This window comes from Castor canadensis, chromosome 15, assembly GCF_047511655.1.
Source record: "Castor canadensis chromosome 15, mCasCan1.hap1v2, whole genome shotgun sequence".
Lineage (NCBI taxonomy): Eukaryota > Metazoa > Chordata > Mammalia > Rodentia > Castoridae > Castor > Castor canadensis.
In genome coordinates, this window is record NC_133400.1 from 34,441,190 (window position 1) to 34,464,375 (window position 23,186).

The window sequence follows — 23,186 nt, forward strand, 5'->3', positions numbered from 1 at the left end:
GGCTGGGGTGTACCTCAAGTGGTAGAGCATTTGTCTAGTATTCACAAGGTCCAGGATTCCATCTCTAGCACTTAAAAAGAAAAAAGACATAGATACCAGCTTTCCCCGTTTTTAAGCAGAAGTCAGAAATGTGAACCTCTAAGTGAAATTGCACATTTTTTACTGTTGGTTCAATTTTTTTTTTTTTTTTTTGGCAATACTGGGGATTGAACTCAGAGCCTTGTGGTTGCTAGGCAGCTAGTTAGGCAGTCTACCACTTGAGCCACTCCACCAGTCCTTTGTTTCAAATTTTTTAAAACTTGAATAGGTCAAATAAAACCTTCCTACGGACATGATTTGGCCCACGAGGCTGCAATCTCTGCCAAAAGGACAGAGTGGCCCTCACTAAGGAGGTGTTGTCATCTGGTCCCCAAGCTTCTCTGGCCAGGGGACCCCTGGGAGGCCGTGTGTAGGACCTGGCACTCACTCAGCACAATGCTGCATCCCCTTCCTGCACCTCCTATGGTGCCGGGTGTCCCAAAGGCCTCCCAATGCCACAGACTCTGCCTCCGGCAGGTACCCCAGCACCAAGCCCTCTCCTCCTGGGAAGGGTGAGCTCTGAGATCAGCACAAAGTAGGAGGCCAGAGCAGCCAGTCCACCAAGGGACCCAACATGGTGTAGTGATAACACTCCAGAAGTTCCCTCTCAGAAACTACACTCATTCTCTAACTGAAAAGGACAGACACGGAAACCCCACCTGGAGACACCAACAGAAGCAGTGTGGCCCACAAAAAAAGATGTGTGCATGCAGTGGGTGAGACCACAGAGCATGTGCTCAGCAGTGGCCTTGCTAAAGCCTCCCAATGACCCGAGTACCAGCAGCCAGGGCTTCCTTTGAATGTGTGTTTATGTTTGAAGATGAGGCCCATGAATGTAAAGTGACTTCCCCCGGGGCTTACAGTGGCACCAACATTCCCAGGGGCAAACTCAGCTCCTGCCAGATGAAGTGTCACCAGATAAACTGAGATCCAGACACAGCCAGTGGCCCTGCAGCCAGGCGGCCTTTCAAGCTGCCACAAGATGGAAGGTACCCAGGCCACCAAATCACCTTTAGGGCTTGAGCCACCTTCCAGCCAAGATATCTGTTTTGGACTGGTACGTGAGTGACAAATAAAATTCTACTGTGTTGGGTCACTACAATGTCAAGATTTATTTCTACAATAACTAGGGTTAATTCACCTAAGATAGGAGCAGACATATGCAGAATTTAGACCTAAAATAATAATAATTAGTAATAATATGACGTGACTGTAAAAGGGAGACTGCAGGGAGTGGGACCAGCAGGAAAAGGGAAAGGGAAAGGCAAAGGTGAGGGTGACAGGGTGATATGATCAAAGTACATTTTATATACATGTATATATGAAATTGTTAGCAGGGGGGAGAACAGGGAAGGGTTTAAGGAAAAGTAATATAGACTAGGTAAATTTTTTCAAAGTACATTATATGCATGTATGGAAATATCACAATGAAACCTTTTTTTGTATGGCTAATTTACGACAATAAGAGAATAAAATAGGAACAGAAAGAAAGGAAAATACTGTGGATCAAGAAAAACAGTGCCCAGCAGGATGAGGAGCTCTAGGCCAAAGCAATGCAGGAAAAGCTCACCTGTTCAGTGGAATCCACCCCACCTCCTACTGCAGCCCACTGAATGCGCTCAAGGTGAAGGTCAATGTTAAGACCCCTGGGTGCTCATTATGTCTTCCTTGACCAAGTCAAGTCTTTGCTTTGCAAAGACAAATGGTACACGGTCTCTAAAATAGTCAAACTAGTAGACTAGTTGAATTGGAAAGGGGTGAGGGGTGTCAGTCGTGTGAGATAAACATGTCTTGGTGGACAATGCTGTATAGCACCCAAGCTGACAACACTGCACTGTAAACTTAATCTTTTCTAAGAGGGTAGATCTAATGTTAAGTGTTCTTATCACACAATACAATGATGATGATGATGATGATGATGATGATGATGGGGGCAGAAGGAAACTTTGGGAAGTTTCCACAGACAGACCTGTGGTGAACAGCTTCACAGATATACACTTAGCCCACTCATCAAGTTGTGTACATTAAATAAATAAGTAGGGCTTTTTACATGGCAATTAAAACTCAATAAAGTGATTTATTTTTTAAAAAAAGAATGACTTATGAAAATAATTTTAGGGAAAAACCTGTCTACCAAGGGAGTTCTGCCCACCCACCCACCCAGCAACCCTGTGAGAAGGTATTCCTAGCACCTCCACCAACAGGCTGGAGGCTAGGGGTTAGGCAGCTAAGAGGTTGGGGATTTGTCCAGGTCACAATGGTGGCAGAGGCAGAGCTGAGATTTTTACATAAGCCCTGCTTTTTCCATCAGCCCCTGGCCAGCCCCTCACGTTCTGGAACACTTCTGAAAGCCTCTTTCCCAAATCACTTCTGGCCTTGTCTTGCAGTGGGGGTAGCCTCCCCACTCTGGGCTTCATCCAGGTGGAGCCTCAGAAGCCCAGCAGGGCCTGGGACTACTAGACTAATCACTCTCCACAGGAAGCCATGAGCCAACCTGCAGGTTTTGGAGGGGTCTCTTGAACATACTCAGACTCTCACCCTAAACTCAGTCTGCTTACTGTCTCCAGCAAGGGCAGTCAGAGCCTTTCTGCCAGGCTGGGCTGTGCCCTCCTGAATGATCACCACCTGGCCAGCCTCAGTAACTCGTCTGAGTAGCTATGATCTTGTTACTCACTGGTTAGCAATATTGAAGGCAGGAATTCTTGTTCTTAGGGCCTGGCATCTCCTTTGCTGTCTAGGGAGGATGGGAGGACGTGACCAGATGTCCTCATGTCACTGGACTTTGTGGTAAGGACAGGGGCTCCTTCCAGCTCTGCCAGCCAGCCTAGGTGGGTTTCTTGGGTAAATGAGGGCAGATTAGCGTACAATCACACCTCTGAGCAAAAAAAGCAAGAGTAAGCCAAGAAGCTAGGAACTTGTAGAATATCTGAGCCCAAGCAATGGACACAGTGGGCTCTGCGGCCAACGGGTGCCCACGTGTTCCCCTAAAGCAGGTTTGCAACGTCAGTACTATAGACGCTCAGAAAGTTCTTTGCTGTGGAGCTGTCCTCTACTTTGTAGGGGAAGCATGGGAGCACCCTGCTTCTCCTACCCAGTCATGACAATGAAAAATGTACCCAGCCACTACCGAGTGTCTCACGTGCCCTGACAGCCACTGCTATACAGGGTGAACAGGGGCCATGCCAAAATCCAGGCCTGTGGGTTTCAGATCTTTCACCTCTCAAAGCTGGATTTTTATGTGCTGTGACCCCATTTTTAAATTTTGGCAACTAATTACATTCATTTTTTTGCAGTACAGAGGTAGAACCCAGGGCCTCAAACATGCTAGCCAAGCATCCCATCACCAAACTTCATTCCCAGCCCTCATTAAATTCTTTTATGCTATGAGAGCCACAAAACACATGTGCAGGTAACCAAGACTGCGAATTCCAGATGGGAAAAGGAGAAAGGAATGACCCACTTCTCAACACTGAGCCCCTGAGCTCCCAGAGACAGGCTATACTTTTACTCCACAGCCCTGGAAGAGCCCGGGATGTGAAAAGCGCATACAACAAAGACAGATAAAAAGTTCCCACTACATTGTCCCAACATCACCTGTCTGATGGCTCTTCCTTCAAACACCTTCTTCCAGGACACCAGGTCAAAAACCCAGAACCAGTTCCCTTTGTAGATGACTACCTCCCTCTCTTTCCTTTTCCCCCAGATCAATCACTCTCTGGTTGAGGGTCCTAGGGCCAGCCCTAAGCCGGTTCTGATCCATGAAGCAGCTCAAGAACTGCCCGCCTGTGAGCCAGCATCTCAACAAGGCCCCCTTCAGTGGAGCCCTTCCTACCTTCAGCCCCTAGTTAGAGCAGGTTCCAGCGAGTTTCCTCTCCCTTCTTCCAGCTGGAATCTGGGTTACTGGGGGAGGGCAGTGGAGAATCTAATAAATCTCAGAACACAGTTCTTGGCTAAAGGGAAACACACACACACCTCCTTACTGGTGTCCTGAAGCACTGGCGGCCCTCTCTGAAGAGAGCGGCCTCAGAAGTCACTATTGTGTTCAGGCTGTATTAAATCAAGCTGTGAGCAGCACCGGGTTATGCTTTTAAAGAACGCCCTGAGCCAATTCTGATGTTTAAAAGGAAAAGGGAAAAGTTTCCGAGGCTACCATAAATTCCAAGGAGAGGAAGTTTCAAACTTGGGTGTTCACAGTCTGTGGCCCCCACATGGAAACAGCTTGGTTTCGTGTATTTGGTTTTACTGTTCAAACTTTAGGGTCTTTTAACTTTTTATTTTTACAGAGCTCAGAAGAAAAGGGAGACGGAGCCATTTGCTCATTGAGTGCCAAAGAAAACCCCAACGCCTCTGTCCCAGAGCCTCTGCCTGACACGCAGGGAGGCAGGGAGACAAGGAGGGCTCTGGCCCCTGGCATACCCAGCATAGCTTCTTTGCCTGCCAGAGGCCAGGCCTGCAAGGCCAGCCACTAATTAGCTCCAACAAGATCAATTCAGGCCAAAGCTGGCCAGAAGACCAGGCATGACTGTCATTTGGCTACAGCTGGCCTCCAGCTACCAACAGCAGCAAGGGTGACAAAATGGAGACTTTCCAAAAATAAGACGAGGGCTAGCCAAGACCCATGGAATCCTAAATTTAGTCCCTAGGGGAGGATGGCTGCGTCTGCCCAGCCAGGGCACTAGTGAGTTCCAGCAGCCCTTGGAAATGTCAACCAAACCAAACAGGCCCTCCCAGGACACCTCAACCCCAGGCCCTGATGTCGAAGGTGACTCACATGCACCAGTGTCCATCCCTGGCCTCCACTGTCCAGGCACTGCACATCAGGCTTGGCAAGGCAAATCAGGTCTACTCTGCCTGGCAAGGAAACTTGAGTCCTCAAAGAAGACTCAACAGAAAGACAGAATAAGCCCAGGAGCCCAGAGTCTGGTTCTGATGACAAGTTATCACTGGACACCTAGGTGACTTGCAAGAGGGCACTTTGCTACTCAGAGCCTCAGTTTTATCATCTGTAAAGTGGGAGTTGCTGGGCATCAGTGGCTCACGCCTGTAATTCTCACTACTCAGGAGGCACAGAGCCAGGAGGATTGAGGCTCAAAGCCAGTCCTGGACAAATACTTCGCAAGACCCTATGTCAAAAAAAAAAAAAAAAAAAAAAACCCATCACAAAACAGGGCTAGTGGAGTGGCTCAAGCAGTACAGCACCAGCCTAGCAAAGCATGAAGCCCTGAGTTCAAACCTGGTTCTGCCAAAAAAAAAAAAAAAAGGAGTGACAGTTTATTTCAAAAGGACTTGAAAAGACACAGGTATATTTTAAATGTATATATATATGCATATGTATGTTTTATACATACACACATGTGCACACATGCATCATGACACATGTTAAAGAGAGCCTACTGGATTCTCCTCCCCCAATATGAGTAGTCCACAGTTGTTATTTGTGCCGGCTCAGCCCCTCCCCCCACCTGGTGGCAGCAACACTCTGATGCTCCTTTGGGGAAACCATGCCTCACTCCTGCAGCCTGGCTGAGGCACTGGCATTCTGCAGTGTTCTCAGGCACCTGACCCAGCATCACCAGGGCTGCGCAAGGTCAGTTAGTTTTCTCTCTCCCCAGTGGCTCTATGTACAAGTGGCGGAACAGCTGCCAGAAAGCCTCACTGGGAGAGGGTGCTACACATCTGCAAAGGGCCCCAGGTCCAAAGGGCCAGCAGAATGGGTCTTTTCCAGCCCTAGGCCAAGGTGAAGTCCACAGGGAGCTCCTGAGGGGCACAGAGCAGAGCCCTGATCTGACCCCAGAAAGTGCACTGTCTCCCCACCCTAGCAGCATCCCAGGGTAGGGCAGAGGGGTGCAGAAGAGCCCAACATTTCCTCATCCACCCTCCCCTGGGAATGTCTACCTGCCCCTAGGGCAACCCCAGCATAAGGAGGTCTCCATAGCAGCCCCCAGCTGTAGTCACTGGTAGCCAGTGACTGGTAGTTACTTGGTAGCCAGACAGGAAGCAAGGACACTAGGAGGACAGGGAGTGAGTGGTGCTGAAGGGGGGAGACATTCCAGACTTCTCCTTCTTGGAAGAAAAACTGGTCATAAGGGCAGCTTTATGGAGCACCCCCTCTGCAGCACACATGGGGGCTCACACAAAAGGTCCTACTGAAGTCACACATCAGCACCCAAGAGGCAGGTTCAGCTGGTGGCTTCACTTCACAGATGGGAAAACTGCTGCCTCAGGCCAGAAAAGCCACCTAAGGCTGCCTGATAGGTCACAGGTCCAGGATTCACATGTACCTGCCTCTGCTGCCCAGGCAGGTCAGCACCCTTTAACCTCAGCATCCCCCAGAAGCCAAGCCTGGCTGCCGCTCCATTCAGAGATGTGCCCATGCCCCTGGGACTATGCCACCTCGTGCTGGTTAAAGTGTGGGTACTAAGCACTCAGTTTTAGCCTTGATAGCCAGATTTCTGTTTCCCAGGGTCCCAAAATTGATCCCTGCTCAGAGCACAAAAGACAGATATGGCAAACAACTCCACCATGCCCAGCCTATGTAATATTCAAAACTAAGACAAAAAAGAAGTTCAAGACAGAAGTAACCTAGAAATGCCTAAATCCAACACCCCCCCCCCCCCCGCCCCATTCCTTATTTAACAGGGAGGACAGTGGAGGCCCAGAGTAGGAAAGGCACTTGTACAATGCATACAACAAAGCAATTTCATTCTTCAAGTATTAGTGGATGCCTGCTACGTGCCCAGCCCCATACCAGACCAGGCACTCTGGTGACAGTGGCAATAACCAGTGTTATGCCACAGAGCTGCAAAAGGTAAGCAGTCATGCAGCTGCCACATCAGTAAGTCTCTAGGTAACCAATGGCAATGACAATCACAGAAATGGAAGGAGCAGAGTGTGATGAGAAGGAACCCCAGTGAGGAGAGGAACTGGCCAGTGAGGTTCAGGGGAGACTGTAGAAATGGAGGCTGCATCCAGAACAGTGAGCAGGTAAGAGGACACAGGAGAGCATCAGGAAGTGTCTCAAGCACAGGAATTGCTTGTGCAGAGGCCCAGAGGTGGGACAAGATGGTGTGTTCCCAGGACCAGAGAGGCTAGGGCAGGGGAAGTTAGAAGGAGGGCCTTTGGGTGAGAGACAAGAAAAGGGGAGGTGGCGCTCCATCTTGCAGCCTATGGGAAGGACTTTAACATTGTCTGGGCATTGTAGGGAGGCACAGGAGAACTCCAATTGAGAGAGTGGAGTGATGGAAATGTGGGAGATAAATCCAGGGGCTGCCAGAGTCCTCCAAAGCTAATATGATAGTGGCTGAACAGTGGCGGGCAAACTTGAGATTCCCACAGTCACAGTGTTCACCTGTTGGCTGTTCAGCTGGGGAGTGGAGGAGTTAAGAACAACCCTAAGCTTCCAGCCTGAGCCCTAGGATGTGGAGAGCCTTCACTGAGCTAGGCAGGCTGAGTGCACAGGTGGATGAAGATGCCCTTTGGACCAGTCTGGGTGTTTGGGTGCATGAGCAATACCAAGAGGAGCTATCAAGTGGAGAGGACCCAGGTCTTCAAACCACTGGAAACTCCCAAGGTCCCTATCTAACCCCAAAGGCACGTACATACCCCAGTTCCACCAGCATAGGCAGAGGTCATCCTCGTCACTGTGTGGGGCTACTGTGCTCTTTCTGGTCCCTCTCCCCTCTAAGGACAGAGCCTCAGTCTCCGATCCCTCATAGAGTGATCTCAGCAGAGGGAAGGCTGCATCTGTGGGCCCCAGGCTGGGCTCAAGTTGTGACAATTCCCAAAGTCTTGAAAGGGGTTTTAATCTCTTCCCTGGCACCTTGCCCTGTCCCCCAGGGAGGAGTGGTCCAGAGCTGTCGACCTGAGCTGCTAGACAGAGACACAGCCAGCAGGGCCTGAACAAGCTCAGTGAAGGCCACTATGCCAGCCTCAGCATGGAAGCTTGGACACCTCCCAGCAGGTACAGAAACCACACCTTTGAGGCTGGGATAGGGGCTGCCTGGTTCAGACGCCCTCCAGCCATGCTCCGGCCTCAGTCCAAAGTGCTCCCTGCACCATGGTTCCCACATGAGAACCCTGAAGCCATAGATATGATCACTGCAGAAGCCAAGTACTGCCCTATGTGGCCTCCAAAGGCCATGCGCATTACACATAATGCAACATAACAATGTGAATAACATAACTGTCCTACACATTGCCCACTTTCTGTGAACCAGAGGCTGAGCTAAGTACTTCACAGGCCTCTCATTGAATCTACTCCACAGCACTGTGTGCCAGGCCCCATCCTGAGTCCCACTTTGCAGATGAGTAAACTGAAGCACAGAGCAGTAAAGGACTTGCCCAGAGGTCACACAGCTGATCAGTGGCAGGGACAGCTTCTGCATTAGGCCTGGCTGTGTCTGAACTGGAGCTGTGTTTCTCATTTTCCACTCCTACACCACCCCACCCCACACAGAGCTGATGCATACACTTATTTTTTCCAAGTCACCCCACATCAAAATTTTACTGCCACAGATATCCTGTGTATCTTTTTATGTAGTGCATATGTATCTCTACTTTACAGTTTAAAGGAATAACATTTAAAGTCTACAGAACCACTGTTACCAGTACATCCAAAATGCTGACATTTCAGAATGGTATCACTATATGTAATAAACTATAAAGTGATCAGTAGTGACTTTTACCTTCCTTTTCCCCATACTAAGGCTTTCGAATCCCCTGTGCCTTTGTAATCCGGACCAGTCATATTTCAAAGCTTATCAGCCCCAAGAGGATAGAGGCCACCATAGCAGATGGTTCCTGTGGAACTGCAACTGCCCTACTGAAGCCAGGCTGTTTTTCTTCCCAAAAACTCTCAACCAAGCTCAAGGAACTTTCTCCACCCAAGGGCCCTTCAGGGAGTTCTCACCACTCCTAACCAATAGGAGCTCAGGAGCTACTGCAGACAAGACTCCCCACTGAGAGGCTCTCCTGGAAGTACAATGAGTAAGAGCTGGTCTCCATATCCACAGGATGCATGACCACAGACTCAACCAACTGGGTTGAGGAAAGTGCACCTGTACAGAACATATACATGCTGTTTTTCTTCTCATTATTAGATAGCATTCCACTGTCCTAGGCATTCTAAGTAATCTAGAGATGATTTTAAGTATGCAGGAGGATTGTAGTTACATACAAATGGTACACAGTTTTATATAAGGGATTCAAGCGCCCATAGATTTTGGTATCTAAGGGGCATCCTAGAACCTGAGGATGCCCAGGGACTCACCAAACCCTACAGCTCACCAGTGGGAGGAGGCTCCTCCTCCCACTATTTCTTCATCCTCACACTCACACTAGAAAATGGGTTCTATTATTACCACTGCATTTTACTGATGGGGAAACTGAGGCTTGAGAGAACATGGCTCTTTCCCAGATCCCACCTATCTGACCTGGCCAACCCAAGAACATGACAGCAATGTGACAGCTGTCAGGAATGAGGAGGGCAGTGAACATAGCAGCAGCCTGAGAAGGATGAGGGAAGCAGGGCTCCCAGATAAGGAGGCCAAGGTGGCCGTGTGCATTTTCAAAGAACACAGAAGCATGGGGCAATTTGTGAAGGACAAAACAGCACCAAGAATCCAGGAAGTCAGAAAAACAGGCAAGAATTCTGGGTGCTAAGAAGCTTTCACACGAAGTCTGTGCACTGGCATTGTAGTACAGGAGTCCAGGTTCAGTCACTGAGTCATGGAAAAGCACCCACTGCCCACCCCATGGGCCATAATGCCAGCGGAATCCAACTTCCCAAAATATTTACCAGAAGGCTCTGGGCACAGACTCCATTCTATAAACTTGGATGCCATTCCCGAGCTGAAGCGATAGATCTCCCAGAGAACAAGATAAACTCTCCCTTGCATTCTAAATAATGAAAGGGAGGTGGGGAGGAGAAGGAAATAAATCAGCCCTCACCAACCCCAACTTAAAAGGGATTATAGTTGGGAGCGAGACGGGAGCAAGGATGCCGCACCCTTATCAGGCACTAGGCTGTTCCAGACACAAACAGAATCCTTGGCAGTCATGCTTCTTCCGCATCAGAAGAGGAAGCACCAGCCTTCGTGTACAAGGGTCAAACCCATCCTCCCAAGAACAGGCAGACCCATCCTCTTCCCCTATTTTCTGGGAGAGAACCATGCTTCCATGAATGAAGGCACTGAGAGGAACTTGAAGAACAAAGCCTGTAAATCTGCAAGTCACTCGCTGAGGGGACCGGAATTCAGACTCCCCACTGCAGGGGCCCACCGAACTCAGAGGTACTAGCAATAGAAGTCGTTGGTGCGTTAGTTCAGGAATGTAGATGGAGGAAGGCCTGGCCCCTACCCCACCCATCACTATCAGTGTCTTGGATGGAGTAAAGAAGAAAGCAACTAACACAGATGATCGCATTTAGTCCTCAGGATGAGCCCATAGGCAGGTGCTGATGGTATTCCAATTACCACATGTAAAAGCCAGAGTCACAGCTCTCAGCAGAGCCATCTGCAACCAAACTTCCCAGGTCTACATCTAGGCCTCCCTACTGGTACACCTGCCCCCCACTTTCCTGCTGTCTCTGCCATGTATCCCCAGAGCTCAACTCTGACCACCTCCCTCCCCTGCTCAATACCCTTAGCTTGCAAAACAAGCCCCAAGTCACCAGGGAGAGATGAAAGAAGGTGGGCACAAGCTCAGGGGCCCAGGTCTGCCTGAGGCATCTCATAGTACCCACTCCTGACTCCAGAAATGCAGCCCAGCCTCTCCACCAGTCCATCCAAGAAGCAGGCTTTCTAGCATAATATTTTCCTCCCACAGAATGTAAGAATAAAGGGCTCTTTGCTTGTCTCCTGAAATAGCTGGCTCTCACCATAAAGCAATCTTCTGCCCAGTAAAAATATTTCTGAAAAACTTGGTAACTCTATCTGCGGTTCCTTTTCTGCAAGTCAAAAACCTTAGAGAGTGAAATATGGCAGGGGCAGACATTATGACAAGCTCATGAAGTCATGTCTACCAAGGCGGTCCCTCCTGAGCACAGTGATTAATTTGCTGCTAACCACAGGGACTTTGTGTCTAATACTCTGAGAGCAAAGCACTAGCTCACATTTCTACCAGAACAATACCCACCACCCTGGCCAGGGCCCAGCCAAGCAGGCAGCAGAGCCATGGTTTGGCTTGGGGTGAGAGGAGGCAGGAAGAGGCAGAGTCTGTTGAGGTCAGGGAACCTCTGTAATGCACAGGTGAGCTGTCCCCTGTGATGTGCCCTTGGCCAGGGAATAAGCTCATAAAATAAGCAAGGAGTGTCCACCCACTAAACCACACTAACTCTAAGACACCCAGGGAAGCCAATGGAAGCTGCTCAGCCTTCCGTCTTCCCAACCGCAGGTACAGAAGGTTCATACCAAGGGGGGCTCTGAGCCAAAAGATGAGATGTCTTCTTTGAACCTCTTACCCCACCCAACAGCAATCAAGCCCCCTGCAAAGCTGCTTTAGGCCCTGAACAGATGCAGGTGGGCTTACAGGGGACCTTCTAGAATGTATCAGCAGCTCTAGAAGGCTTCTGAGGCTACCGACACATTTTCGGAGTAATACCACATGCCAAGGGACTACGTGCATTCTTACATTTAATTCTGGAGGTAACTCCAAGACAGCATTCTGCTCCCCATTTCACAGGTGAGGAAAGTAAGATAAGCCCAGGCCTGAATGAAGCCCACGTCCAAAGCTCTGTGCCCCCTTGAATTGGAAAAAGCTCCACATAGGAGGAGAGGAAGCTAGAGGATGTAATGAGGTTTTTTGGGGTTTTTTTTTAAGCCATAAAAAACTACAGCAGGAGCACTTAACCAAGGGGCTCTGGCATCCTGAGACTACAGTTGAGGACGCAGGATGTTTATCTGAAGAGGAACCACCACTGGATTCAGCTAGTCGCTAATACTGAGGGTTAGGAGCCACCATCCTACCATTAACATGGCGGTACTGGAGTTTGAACTCAGGGCCCTGTGCTTGCTAGGTGGGCACTCCACCACTTGAGCCACTCAGCCAGCTCTCCTACCATTACCATGGGCTGGGAGCTTAGAAGGAAGGCAGTGACTCATATGGGCTGCATGGAGGAGGTGGCAAACCACTAAAGCTCTTCCAATGGCAAGGAATGATTCTCCCCAAAGATTAGCTACTTTACCTGTTGGCCCTGTCCTGCCCACCCTCACCAGCTGCTGGCCGCAGCCTCATTCCAAGAGTCTTATTTCAAGGACACACCAGCTTTTGGTTCCATCTATCCTGTGTACATTCTGCAGCCTTCTCCTCACAAGTTAGTTTGTTTGTTTGGTTTGGTTTTTCCCCTGTGGTACTAGTGATTGAACCTATGCAAGAGCTCTATCACTTAGCTACACTCCCAGCCTGCTTGTTTTTGTGTTTAGAAATAGGGTCTCACTAACTTTGCCCAGGCTGGCCTTGAGCTTGTGATCCTAAGGTGGTTTCTCTTTAGAGAGGTTCAAGGAAGTGAGCATGGGCCCCACTACTCCCAGGGGCTCCAGGATCAGTTCTAGGGTGAGCCTATGACCCAGATCAGAATAACGGAAACCCACCTTGGCTTTTACTCGAACTTTCTCTTCCACCTAATAATGGAAGCCTAGACTGCTGAGAGACAAATTACCACTGTCTGGGGAGAGTCTGCCTAAGAATGAAGCCAACCCAAAAGAAACCAGAGTTGAGGACTCACATCACTGAGCTGGGACACAGTCTAAGCTCCAGGATCCAGCTGTACCTGAAGTGAGCACTGTGGTTACAGAACCCAAAAACTTCCTTTGTATAAAACAGCTGAGATGGGCTTAAAACTCAGAAGGTCCTCAGGAAGCCACTGAGAAGGTCACACCTACTTAACCGAAATCTTCCCCAGAAGCTGCCTCCCTCCTGGATTTTGAAGATACCAGCCAGGGGCAGAAACTCTGGCTTTGACAGAAATGTAGTAGAGTCACACATAAAGATCACATCAGTATATGCAGTGTGTCAGGGCACAGTGGACAGGAAGACCACACCAGAAATACATACCATTGATCTAAAGTCAACTATAGGCCAAAGCCCAGAAATGACCTGAAAGTCCAACAAGAGGAGAAACAGGCAATAAATTATAGCCCATCCTTAAAAGGGAAGGCTCAAAAGCCATGAAGAACAGCAAGATCATCTGTACAGATGTGGAACATTTCCAAGATATGCTTAAGTTTGAAAAAAAAAAGTAAGGTATAGAACCAAATGTATAAATACAGCTTAAATATTGAACTCTTGGAGATATACACAAAAGACTGTTACTCCAGAGGCACCTGCACACCCATGTTTATTGCGGCACTATTCACAATAGCCAAGTTATGGAAACAGCCAAGATGCCCCACCACTGACAAATGGATTAAGAAAATGTGGTATCTATACACAATGGAATTCTATGCAGCCATGAAGAAGAACGAAATGTTATCATTCGCTGGTAAATGGATGGAATTGGAGAACATCATTCTGAGTGAGGTTAGCCTGGCCCAAAAGACCAAAAATCCTATGTTCTCCCTCATATGTGGACATTAGACCAAGGGCAAACACAACAATGGGATTGGACTTTGAGCACATGATAAAAACAAGAGCACACAAGGAAGGGGTGAGGATAGGTAAGACACCTAAAAAATTAGCTAGCATTTGTTGCCCTCAACGCAGAGAAACTAAAGCAGATACCTTAAAAGCAACTGAGGCCAATAGGAAAAGGAGAACAGTTACTAGAGAAAAGGTTAGTTCAAGAAGAATTAACCTAGAAGGTAACACCCATGCACAGGAAATCAATGTGAGTCAACTCCCTGTATAGCTATCTTTATCTCAACCAGCAAAACCCCTTGTTCCTTCCTATTATTGCTTATACTCTCGCTACAACAAAATTAGAAATAAGGGCAAAATAGTTTCTGCTGGGTATTGCGGGGGGAGAGGGAGGGGGCGGACTGGGTGGTAAGGGAGGGGGTGGGGGCAGGGGGGAGAAATGAACCAAGCCTTGTATGCACATATGAATAATAAAAGAAAAAGGAAAAAAAATATTGGGGGGGTTATATTTGTGCTTTTCTACCTAAAATAGATTTCTCAGTTATCATACAAGTACCAGTGCTACCCAATCTTGTTGGCCCAGAGGGCTTCCATTGCCTGTGCAGGGACAAGTGTATACCTACACAGGATAAGGCGAGGCAGCTCTGAAGAGGGGGCTGGGCACAGAGGTGGGAAGGCGGCTTCCTGCACACTGCACACCCTCTAGTGCTAGTTTGGATTTTTTCCTCATTTTTTATTTCTTCATCATGTGCACAGATGAATTCACCCAAAGGACAAAGCTGAGTTCCTTATTGCAGGGCAGGGGAGAAGCAAACAGAAGCTCTCTTCAAAGACATGGAGCAGCATGGCTCTGTGAAAACAGGTGATGACTGAAGATAGAGTCACTGCCCTGTCTGCAGTTGTGTTCCCTCTGGCCAAGCTACTGGGCCCTTGTAAGCCTCAGATGTTCTTTGAGCATCTGCCACGTGCCAAGCAGTACAAATGGCCCTGAGGCCACAAGGGTGAGCCACAAAGAACCTGTCCCATGGGCTTGCAGTCTGGCCTCAGTTTCCCCATAATAGCATTGGTCCTGGCCAGGTGGTTATACATGTTAAAAGCCTAACAAATCACTGAGGAAGGCTTTGCAAACCAGAAAGCCCTGGGTGAATACTAGCAGGAGAAACACTGGCCCCACTCAGAGCTGCTGCCCCCGCCTGGACAGGGAGGGGCTTTGCCTTCCAGCACCCCAGACCAGAGTCAAAGGGATGAGTCCCAACCGAGAGCTCCACAGAGGTGCCAAGCAGGATCTCCAGAGTTAAGACGGGCCGATTTGTGACATCAGAAAGGTGCTCCAATTCACTCTCTGGAAGAAAGCCTATGACCATTCCCATTCACAACATTGGGTGGCAGTGGCTGGCTACAGCTGCTGCCCTCCAAGCTTGAACAGAGCCAGGCTTCTAAGTGGGCTCTGATCAGGCCCAAGGAGGGATGAACTTAAGCTTGCTTGGGAGGGTGTGGAGAACATTCTTTCCCCACCATCTCCTGTGACTACCCCTTTGGCACCACACCTTGGATTCAGCTGACACACCTCCCCCACCAGATCAGCTTCATAGGGCTGTTTAAGTTGACATGTCAATGTACTCAAATCAAACTTATCAAATTCTCTGCTGCCACATCCCCATGCTCACAGGTGACCAACCATGGCTAATAGTCCCATGCTGGACAGCACAGACTGAGAGCAGATCCAGGAGGCCCGTCTTTTTAACACTTCCCTTCTTCCTTCCCATTCTAAGTGGCGGGGCCTGGCAGTGCTCACAGAGCAGCCAATTTTCAAGAACTCAGTGAAATTCTAAATCTACACGTCTAAGCAGCCACCAACCATGAGGGAGCAGGAAGCAAAGGGGAGACAGACCACCAATTGAGAGGTTGGCCCAAATCACAACAGTGTTGACTTCTCCGCAGGGCCACCAATGGGTCCCCACAATTCTATACCTGGGTGTTCCCTCTGCCCTCCCATTCCTGCACACTCTCATAACCTTTCCTCAGGGCTCAGCCAGCACAGCTGTCAACCAGGATAGGTTCAAACTGGGGGAGGGGAGCAGGGTCTCTGCATGAACCCAGAAGGTTCAGAAACAGGTGGTCCTTAGGCCACACCTGAATCATCCCAACCCCTCTGCTCCTCCTTCCAGTAAAACTCCTACAGGTGCCACTGTCTGTTTTCATTTCCTCATCTCTCCTCCTTTCAAATGTGTTGGATTTTGGGAAAATACAAAAACTAGCATATAATCATTTTTTGTAAAAAGTCAAATTATGTAGAAATGTATCATGTAAAAAGTAAAACTCTTCACTCCTCCGTCTTTGATAGCCTGCCTTTTCAAAAAGTACACCTTTCTCTGTGTACCTGCAAATATACAGAAACATAGGCTTGAGTAGATTTTTGCACCCAGTTGTCCCTCAGTATCCGTGGGGGATGGGTTCTAGAACACCCATAGATAACAAAATCCACCAATGCTCAGTATAAAATAGTATGGCATTTGCACAGAACCTACACACACCCTCTTGTAGATGATGCATGACACCTAACCCAAGGTAAATGCTATGCACCTGGTCACTGTGCAGCATTGTGTCAGCAATGATGACAACAATAAACTGTGGCCAGGTGCTGGTGGCTCACACCTGTAATCCTCACTACTCAGAAGGCAGAGATCAGGAGGATCACTGTTTGAAGTCAGTCCAGACAAATAGTTCACAAGACCCTATCTCTAAAAAACCCATCACAAAAATAGGGCTGGTGGAATGGCTCAAGGTGAAGGCCCTGAGTTCAAACCCCAGTACTGAAAAAAAAAAAGAAAGAAAAAAATATACACCTTGTATTTTCCTTTTTTAGTATTTTTGATGCTAGGTTGGATGGATCTACAGATGTGGAGCCTGCAGACACGGGTACTGACTGCACATAAGAGACAGGACCCCGTGTGTTGTTCCACACATGCACTAATGGCCCCTCCTGTCACCCAAGGCCCCAACTCACCTGGCTTCTACCACTTACACAGAAACCTAGGAAATGGCCGTGCCTTTGTTTACCAGCCTGTCCTCTTGTGGTATGCTTGTGAGTTGTCACCACTTCTTCATCCTTCCCAATAACGCAACCACAAATGTGTGGACTGTGTGTGCTCCCACACACACACACTGCTCAGACCCTGGTGACCCACTGCTGTCCCACCTCTGCTGTCACTTCACCAAGACAAAGCCTGCCACACAACTGTGACCACAACCCAACTGGCACCTGAATCCAATGGACACCCTGGGGTCCTTTCTTTTTATTCTGCCTCTCAGCAGCTTTCTCTCCAGACCACATCCTCTCTGGTGAGCTATGTCAATAGCCCCTAATGAATTCCACTTCCCAGTATTTATGCCCCTCTGAGGTCCCTTCCCCTAAGTCCTGGTGGACCTGTGACTTATTTTATCCAAGAGAACAAAGTGTTACCAGTTCCAGCCTGAACCTGTAGAAGGCCTGGAAGCTGTCATACTTGCAATCTTGGGAAAGCCAGACACCATGCAAAGTGGCTACCCTGAGATGGCTGTGCCATGAGGAAACCCAAGTTAGCCAGGAGGGGAGGCCACCTGGAGAGAAGTGAGGCTTCAAATACACCAGAATGTAGCTAATGCAGACAGACCCTCAACCAGGGGACCAATGGACCATGTACAAGTTGCCCTGCCATACTCTCCCCAGATTACATAATCTGTCAAATCACTAAGTTTTGGGCTTTTGTCACAGGACTTAGAAAAAGGCACTCCCTGTCCTTCAATACTGTCTGAATGAGGAGGAGCAAAGACCAGCAGGCCATGACAGGTTCCCAACAACCAAGCTAGGGTTTCAACTCAGGGCTTCTCCTAAGCACTTTACCACTTGAGCCATGCCGGCAGCCTTTTTCTTCCTTTCTTCTGTTTTTTAAAATCATTTTCTATTTCATTTTTCTATTCACGGATCACGAAATTGACTTCACAGGCCATGAATGGAGTTATAACACACAGTTTTAAAAGCTAAACAAAATTCACCTATACTGATTTAACATGGCTCTAAGATCAGACCAACCTGAATTTGTATCTTGCTGGAGTGAGAGTCCACTTCCAAGCCAAGAGCTCCTGGGCAAGTGTTAGTGGGAGTTAACAACAGCACCTACCCCACAGGGGTGCAGTGAGAACTGAGCATGCTAGGCAGCACAGCTCAGGACCTGGCATCCGCAAATACTCAGGAACAGTAGTTATGACTAACTCCTTCTTAGTAGGCACCCACTAGCCAGTAGGTGCTATGCATACCATCAGCAATTAAAAGATGCACGGAGCCTGCAGTCACAAGACAAGGACAAAGGAAGCACACACCCAGGACTTTCCAAGCCATGTGTTTCTCTGGACTTCCCAGGGGAGGGGGCAGAAGGAGAAGTCTCCAGTCCCTAATGGAAAGACAACTTTGTTCCCAATTTGACATCAACTTTTTGCTCTTGCCGTCTATCTCGATGACTGGGGAAAAACCAGTAAGTCAAGATTAAAAACTGCCTGGGAACAGGATACCTCTGGAAGCCAGATGTGCAGTGGGTGTGGGAGCTCTAATCAACACTCCCAAATCTACCTAGTGGAGCACTGCAGTGGAGGCCTTGGAGCGAGGGGCTCCAGTCTGTACAGCTTTTTGAAGTTAGAAAAATATCCTTGGCCATAACCCATTTTAGAAGTTGTGTCCTTGTCCACCTTGCCTGAGGCCTGAGGACAGAGAGGTTCAGCCTGCTAACAGGGGTCCTTTATGCTCTGCCCCTACTCAGCCAGGGCCCCAGTTCTGTACTGGAGGCCAGGTGCTCGGGCACACAGAGCAGCTAGCCAATCAGCTGCAAGATGACACTATTTCCTGGGACTGATTCTCCCCCTGCCTCCCCACCTTGCCAGAAAGGAGAGAAGCTGGAGCCCCAGGTTTGCAGCCATAGGCACAGGCTGCATATAGCAGCACTACCCAGCCCAACAGGCATGGCCCACCAGTCTGCCCTGACATCTTGGAGATCAGAGTCAGACTCCAGAAGCAGTAGAAGACTTTTCTCTGCTTCTTTCATGCGTGCCTCCTGGCCTTTGCACTTCCCACACCCTTTCACCAAACACTTCATCACCTGGCTGTCCCTACTTATTCTTTGTGTCTCAACAACTTCAATATTACTCCCTAATCCAAAGCAGAGTCCCCAGTATTCTCCTTCACCATGCTATGCTCTTCTCCTACATCACACTTGGCACACTACTCACACACTTGGTAGACATCTGGGTGGCCAATAGCAAACCATACTAGAAAGCTGCAAGAGGAGGCACCACATCTGCTTTACTTTCCAATCTGCCAACACAAACTCGTTTTGTCTTTAGAACAACTTTAGGAACTCATTTTGTCTTTAGGAACAATTCCTGTACCCACTCCACATATGTGAAAACCGAGGACCTCAGATGACCCATGGACTGACGCAACACCACCTGATGGAGAGACATAAGCTGGGACTTGCACCCAGGAAGTCTACTTGTGCAAGCCAAGCCCTAACCAACCTCCAGCACCTGCTACATGTATATAGTGGTCCTCAGCAGAGCAGCCCTGACTGTATTTTCACTGTACTTACTCCACCTGGCCTCCCTCTTCTGTCAAACTGAAACATAACGTCCTCAGGGTCCCAGCATGGAGTCTTGGCTGGGGTTGTACCCGTGTCCTGAATCTGGCTGTCCCTGGCTGGGCCAATGGATTTGGCTCAGTGAGCCTGGCTACATGATAGAGGTAGGAGCAAGGGTAAGGGCCCAACAAGAGAATGCAGGCAAAGCACTAGACATGAGTGCTGGAGGCTCATTCACGTGTCCTGTACCACTCACTTCTTGTATCTCAGCACCATCAAAACCCCCAGGTCTAAATCAGCAATCACACACCAGGCACTATTGGCCAAATACTTCATTTATCTGAAGTGCGTTCTAAAAACGTTAATTGGCTGACAATTCTTTTTTTTTTTTTTTTTTTGAGACAGGATCTTGCTGTATAGCCCAGACTGCTGGTTGCTGGTCTCTCAAGATTCTCCTGCCTCAGCCTCCCAAATGCTGAGATTAGAGGCCTGCACCACCAGGTCTAACAACAATGTTTTATATGATAAAGGTTTTACATAAAAACCCAGATGGCTGGTTTCTCTTAATGATCAGAGTGTGGCAACACCAGAGCCATATTCCCAGGTGGTTACAGTTGGCTGGGGCTGAGTGGTACTGCCTCCTTGAGGCAGGGTGTGCATCCCAAAGCACCCCTCCCAGATGTTTCCCACCCAGCATACTGCACTCAGTAATCTGACCTCTGTGGTCTCTGCAGGTCCCAGATCTTTGTCTTAGCACCTTTCCAAGCCCTTCTTGCATGCCACCTCCTTCAGAAATCCTCTCAAATCACCACAGCCCTGTGCCTGTCTTGTGGTTTTACAACATAAATAGCTAACGTGTACTACATGCTAGACAGTTGCAGTTAGTTCACAATGGGAGCCTCACAACCACACTACAGAAGCAAGAAACAGTACCATCCCTGCCTTCCAGATGCAGAAACTGAGACCCAGAGACGATTACTCTACTGCCAGCTGCTTGGCCATCCATTCCCTGCCCTCTCTGTGCTTCCCTACGCCCGAGGAAGTCAATCCCTGGGAGCCAATTCCCTGGGGCTCCTCTGCCCACTGGCTGCTGGGTTCAGCCAATGGGAGACTGACAAGGACTCAAAGGATGGGAGAGAGTTGGGGCATCATTTCCTCCCATGCCCGCACCACCTCTGTACCATGGCTCTGACTCCCTTAACCTTCCTGCCCACCGCCTCTGTCTGGCCACCCCCTTACTTCCCCTTAGCAGCCACTCCTACAAGGACCAGGGACAGCCTTTCCTCTCTGTCCCCTTTTGCTCTGAGATTGGCAAGCCTATCTGCTGTTGCTAGATCCGGAGAGCCTCAGCCCCTAGCAGGCTCCCAACTCCTGCTCGCAACTCCAGGAGCCCTGGCGGCCCTCTCAGTCAAATTATCTACAGTACATCTGTTTCTGCCACACCCTCTGCTGATATAGAGGTCAGCGCAATGCCCAGGCGCCGCAGTTTAGAACCCTGGCCTCCATGGCACTGTTTTCAGCCTTGCATCCTATTCTATCTCTCCTGGCCCCTTGCTGCCTATAGCCCTTCTCTAGATCACCCCTAGAGAAGCAAGCATGCAGACACAGGGAACCTCTCTGAACCCACAGAATAGTGTATCACTTGATTCCTCTTTATTCTCCAAAGTATTTTTACTATGACTGAGAACCCATCCCCACATTCCTCCTCCCCCACTCACCTCAGTCCTAGCTCCCATGGGCCTCTCACACATGGCCTGCCACAGATCCCCCCTGTGCTCTAAGACCTCAGCCCATAATGCAGTGAGAGGGCACCCAGGCCATGACCTCCATCAGCATCACAAACAAACTGCCCTCTCCACGCAGATGGCCTTTCCCATCTACCAATGTGCACACTGCCAGGGTTGTCCTCTGCCCCCATCCCCCACTCACCTCTGAGTCTCAGCTTCAACCAGATTTCCTCCTCTGACCCTCGTACTCACTGTTCCAGACTCAGAGTCCCCAAAGCATCTCCTAACCCTCCCTTAATATTGCCTTTACTGCTCAGTATCTATTTTTCCAAACTATGAGCCCATCTAACTTAAAAAAATCTATGCAAAGATCCAAAGTACAATATTTGCATATCAAATATACCCATATTCTAAAAGAATTCAGCTATATCCCTTGGTATCCACAGGAGAATGGGTTCCAGGATCCCCCTTCCCCCTGTGGATACCAAAATCTGCAGTGCTCTAGTGCCTTATATAAGAAGGTGCAGTATTTTCATATAACCTGCACATACTCCTCTACTTTAAATCATGTCAGTGTTACTTGTAATACCTAATAGGATGTAAATGCTATGTAAACAGTCATGGTACTGTCTTTTGGGGGGAATAATGACAAGAAGAAAGTATATTCAGTATAGACACAATTGTTTTTTAAAAAAAATTTCTATCTTTGGTTGATTGAGTCCAGGGATGCAGAACCCATGGAGATGGAGGGCTGATTCCAAAATCTATCATGTAATCAATCATGACAAAGAGGGATTTAGTTTAAGAATGCAAAGAAGTTGAACACCAAGTTATCTAGCCGTGTCTATTGACATGATCATACATCATATCAGCGAAGAAGGACTCACTCCATCAACACCCAGTAGCATTTAATAAAATTCAATAATGATTCCTGATTTTACAAATCCTAGCAAGCCAGGAGTGGAAGCAAGTTGTCTTAGGTAGATAAATAACACACATGATACCTAACAGTTATTAAAGACTGCATAGAAGACTCCAACCTAAGTGATAAGGAAAGAAAATAGATTAGGGGCACTGGCAAGAATTTGGTTGCACTCCCTCTAATTTCTGTGAGGCAAGAAGGACAAGCTATTCCTCATAGTTTCCACAACATCCTAAACACTGCGCTTAGCAGAGAAAGCAGCCAAACATTTGTGGAATGAATAAGCACTGAGATGAGGTCTAATGCCTCAAAAAGAACACAGTACCTTTTTGAAGCACATATCACAACTTAAATTGTGAAATTTGGTTTTTTTTAAATATTTATCTTTTCCTACAAAGTTGTAAATCCCATGAAAACAAGGCCTATACTCTATGACAACAGATGTACACATGGCCTCAGGTGGACACTCCATTTATTGCAAATGCATGATGTAGAGTAGAAGGCATTCAATGGACAACTGCTAAATTTGAATGACTATCCTGCCTGTCAGCTGGAGAGTTTAAGGCCCAGAGAAGGAATAATGTCATGTCACTGTGAAGCCCACCCAGGACCCTGTGGCCCTCTGGCAGGCATCAGCCACACATACATGCCACAGCTGATGTGGCTCAGCAAGTGAGAAAAGCAAAGCTCAGGCCAACGCCCCAGAGCCTACTGATCAAGTACAGCTGAGGACCAATCCCATCGCAGAGGCAGAGCCATGCTGGCTGGCCAGGGTCCATGAGTACCTCACTGAGGCTAAGAAGGACTTCAGAAAGGGAGAGATGTGAGGCTTTCCTCTCAGCATCCCGGGACTGGTGCCCATGTGGATAAACAGCCCCTCTGCTTGTCCGGACAGCCATCAAAGAATGACTTATGCCTCTGGAAGTGCGTGTTTAGAAAAGGCTCCCCGCCCTACCTGGGCTTGGCACAGGCAGCAACAGGGCCAGACTGCCCTCAGGAGCACACAGGCCTCTCCGCCAGTCCCTGCAGGAGCCCAGCCACCTTCCACGTAGCGAGTCTGAGACCAGAAAGATGCAGGCAGCTTCCCAGGATAAACGGAGCAGGGTGACATCAAAGCCTTGCATCCAGATTCAACAACTGAGGCCTTCACCTCTCTGGCATTTCTTCCAGAGTAATCTGGATTCCTACCTCACCTCTCCCTGAGATAGAATGGCAGGTATTTTATTTGGGAGAATCTGAAGTTTGTTCTTCTTGAGTGAGAGAAGGGAGGAGCAGAGCAAG

General features: G+C 48.6%; 1 protein-coding gene across 5 annotated transcripts in view; it reads right to left on the reverse strand.

Moving 5' to 3' along the window:
- Positions 1-23,186, reverse strand: part of Nkd1 (NKD inhibitor of WNT signaling pathway 1) — an 89,026-nt gene that overhangs the window by 58,785 nt on the left and 7,055 nt on the right. Inside the window, exon 1 of one of the 5 annotated variants that reach the window (XM_074056024.1) lies at positions 3,911-4,052. The exons of the other annotated variants lie outside the window; for them this stretch is intronic. The gene's annotated coding sequence lies outside the window, so the exon portion shown is untranslated. Of the gene's footprint in view, positions 1-3,910; positions 4,053-23,186 lie in introns of those variants that run through there. 5 annotated transcript variants of the gene reach the window in all.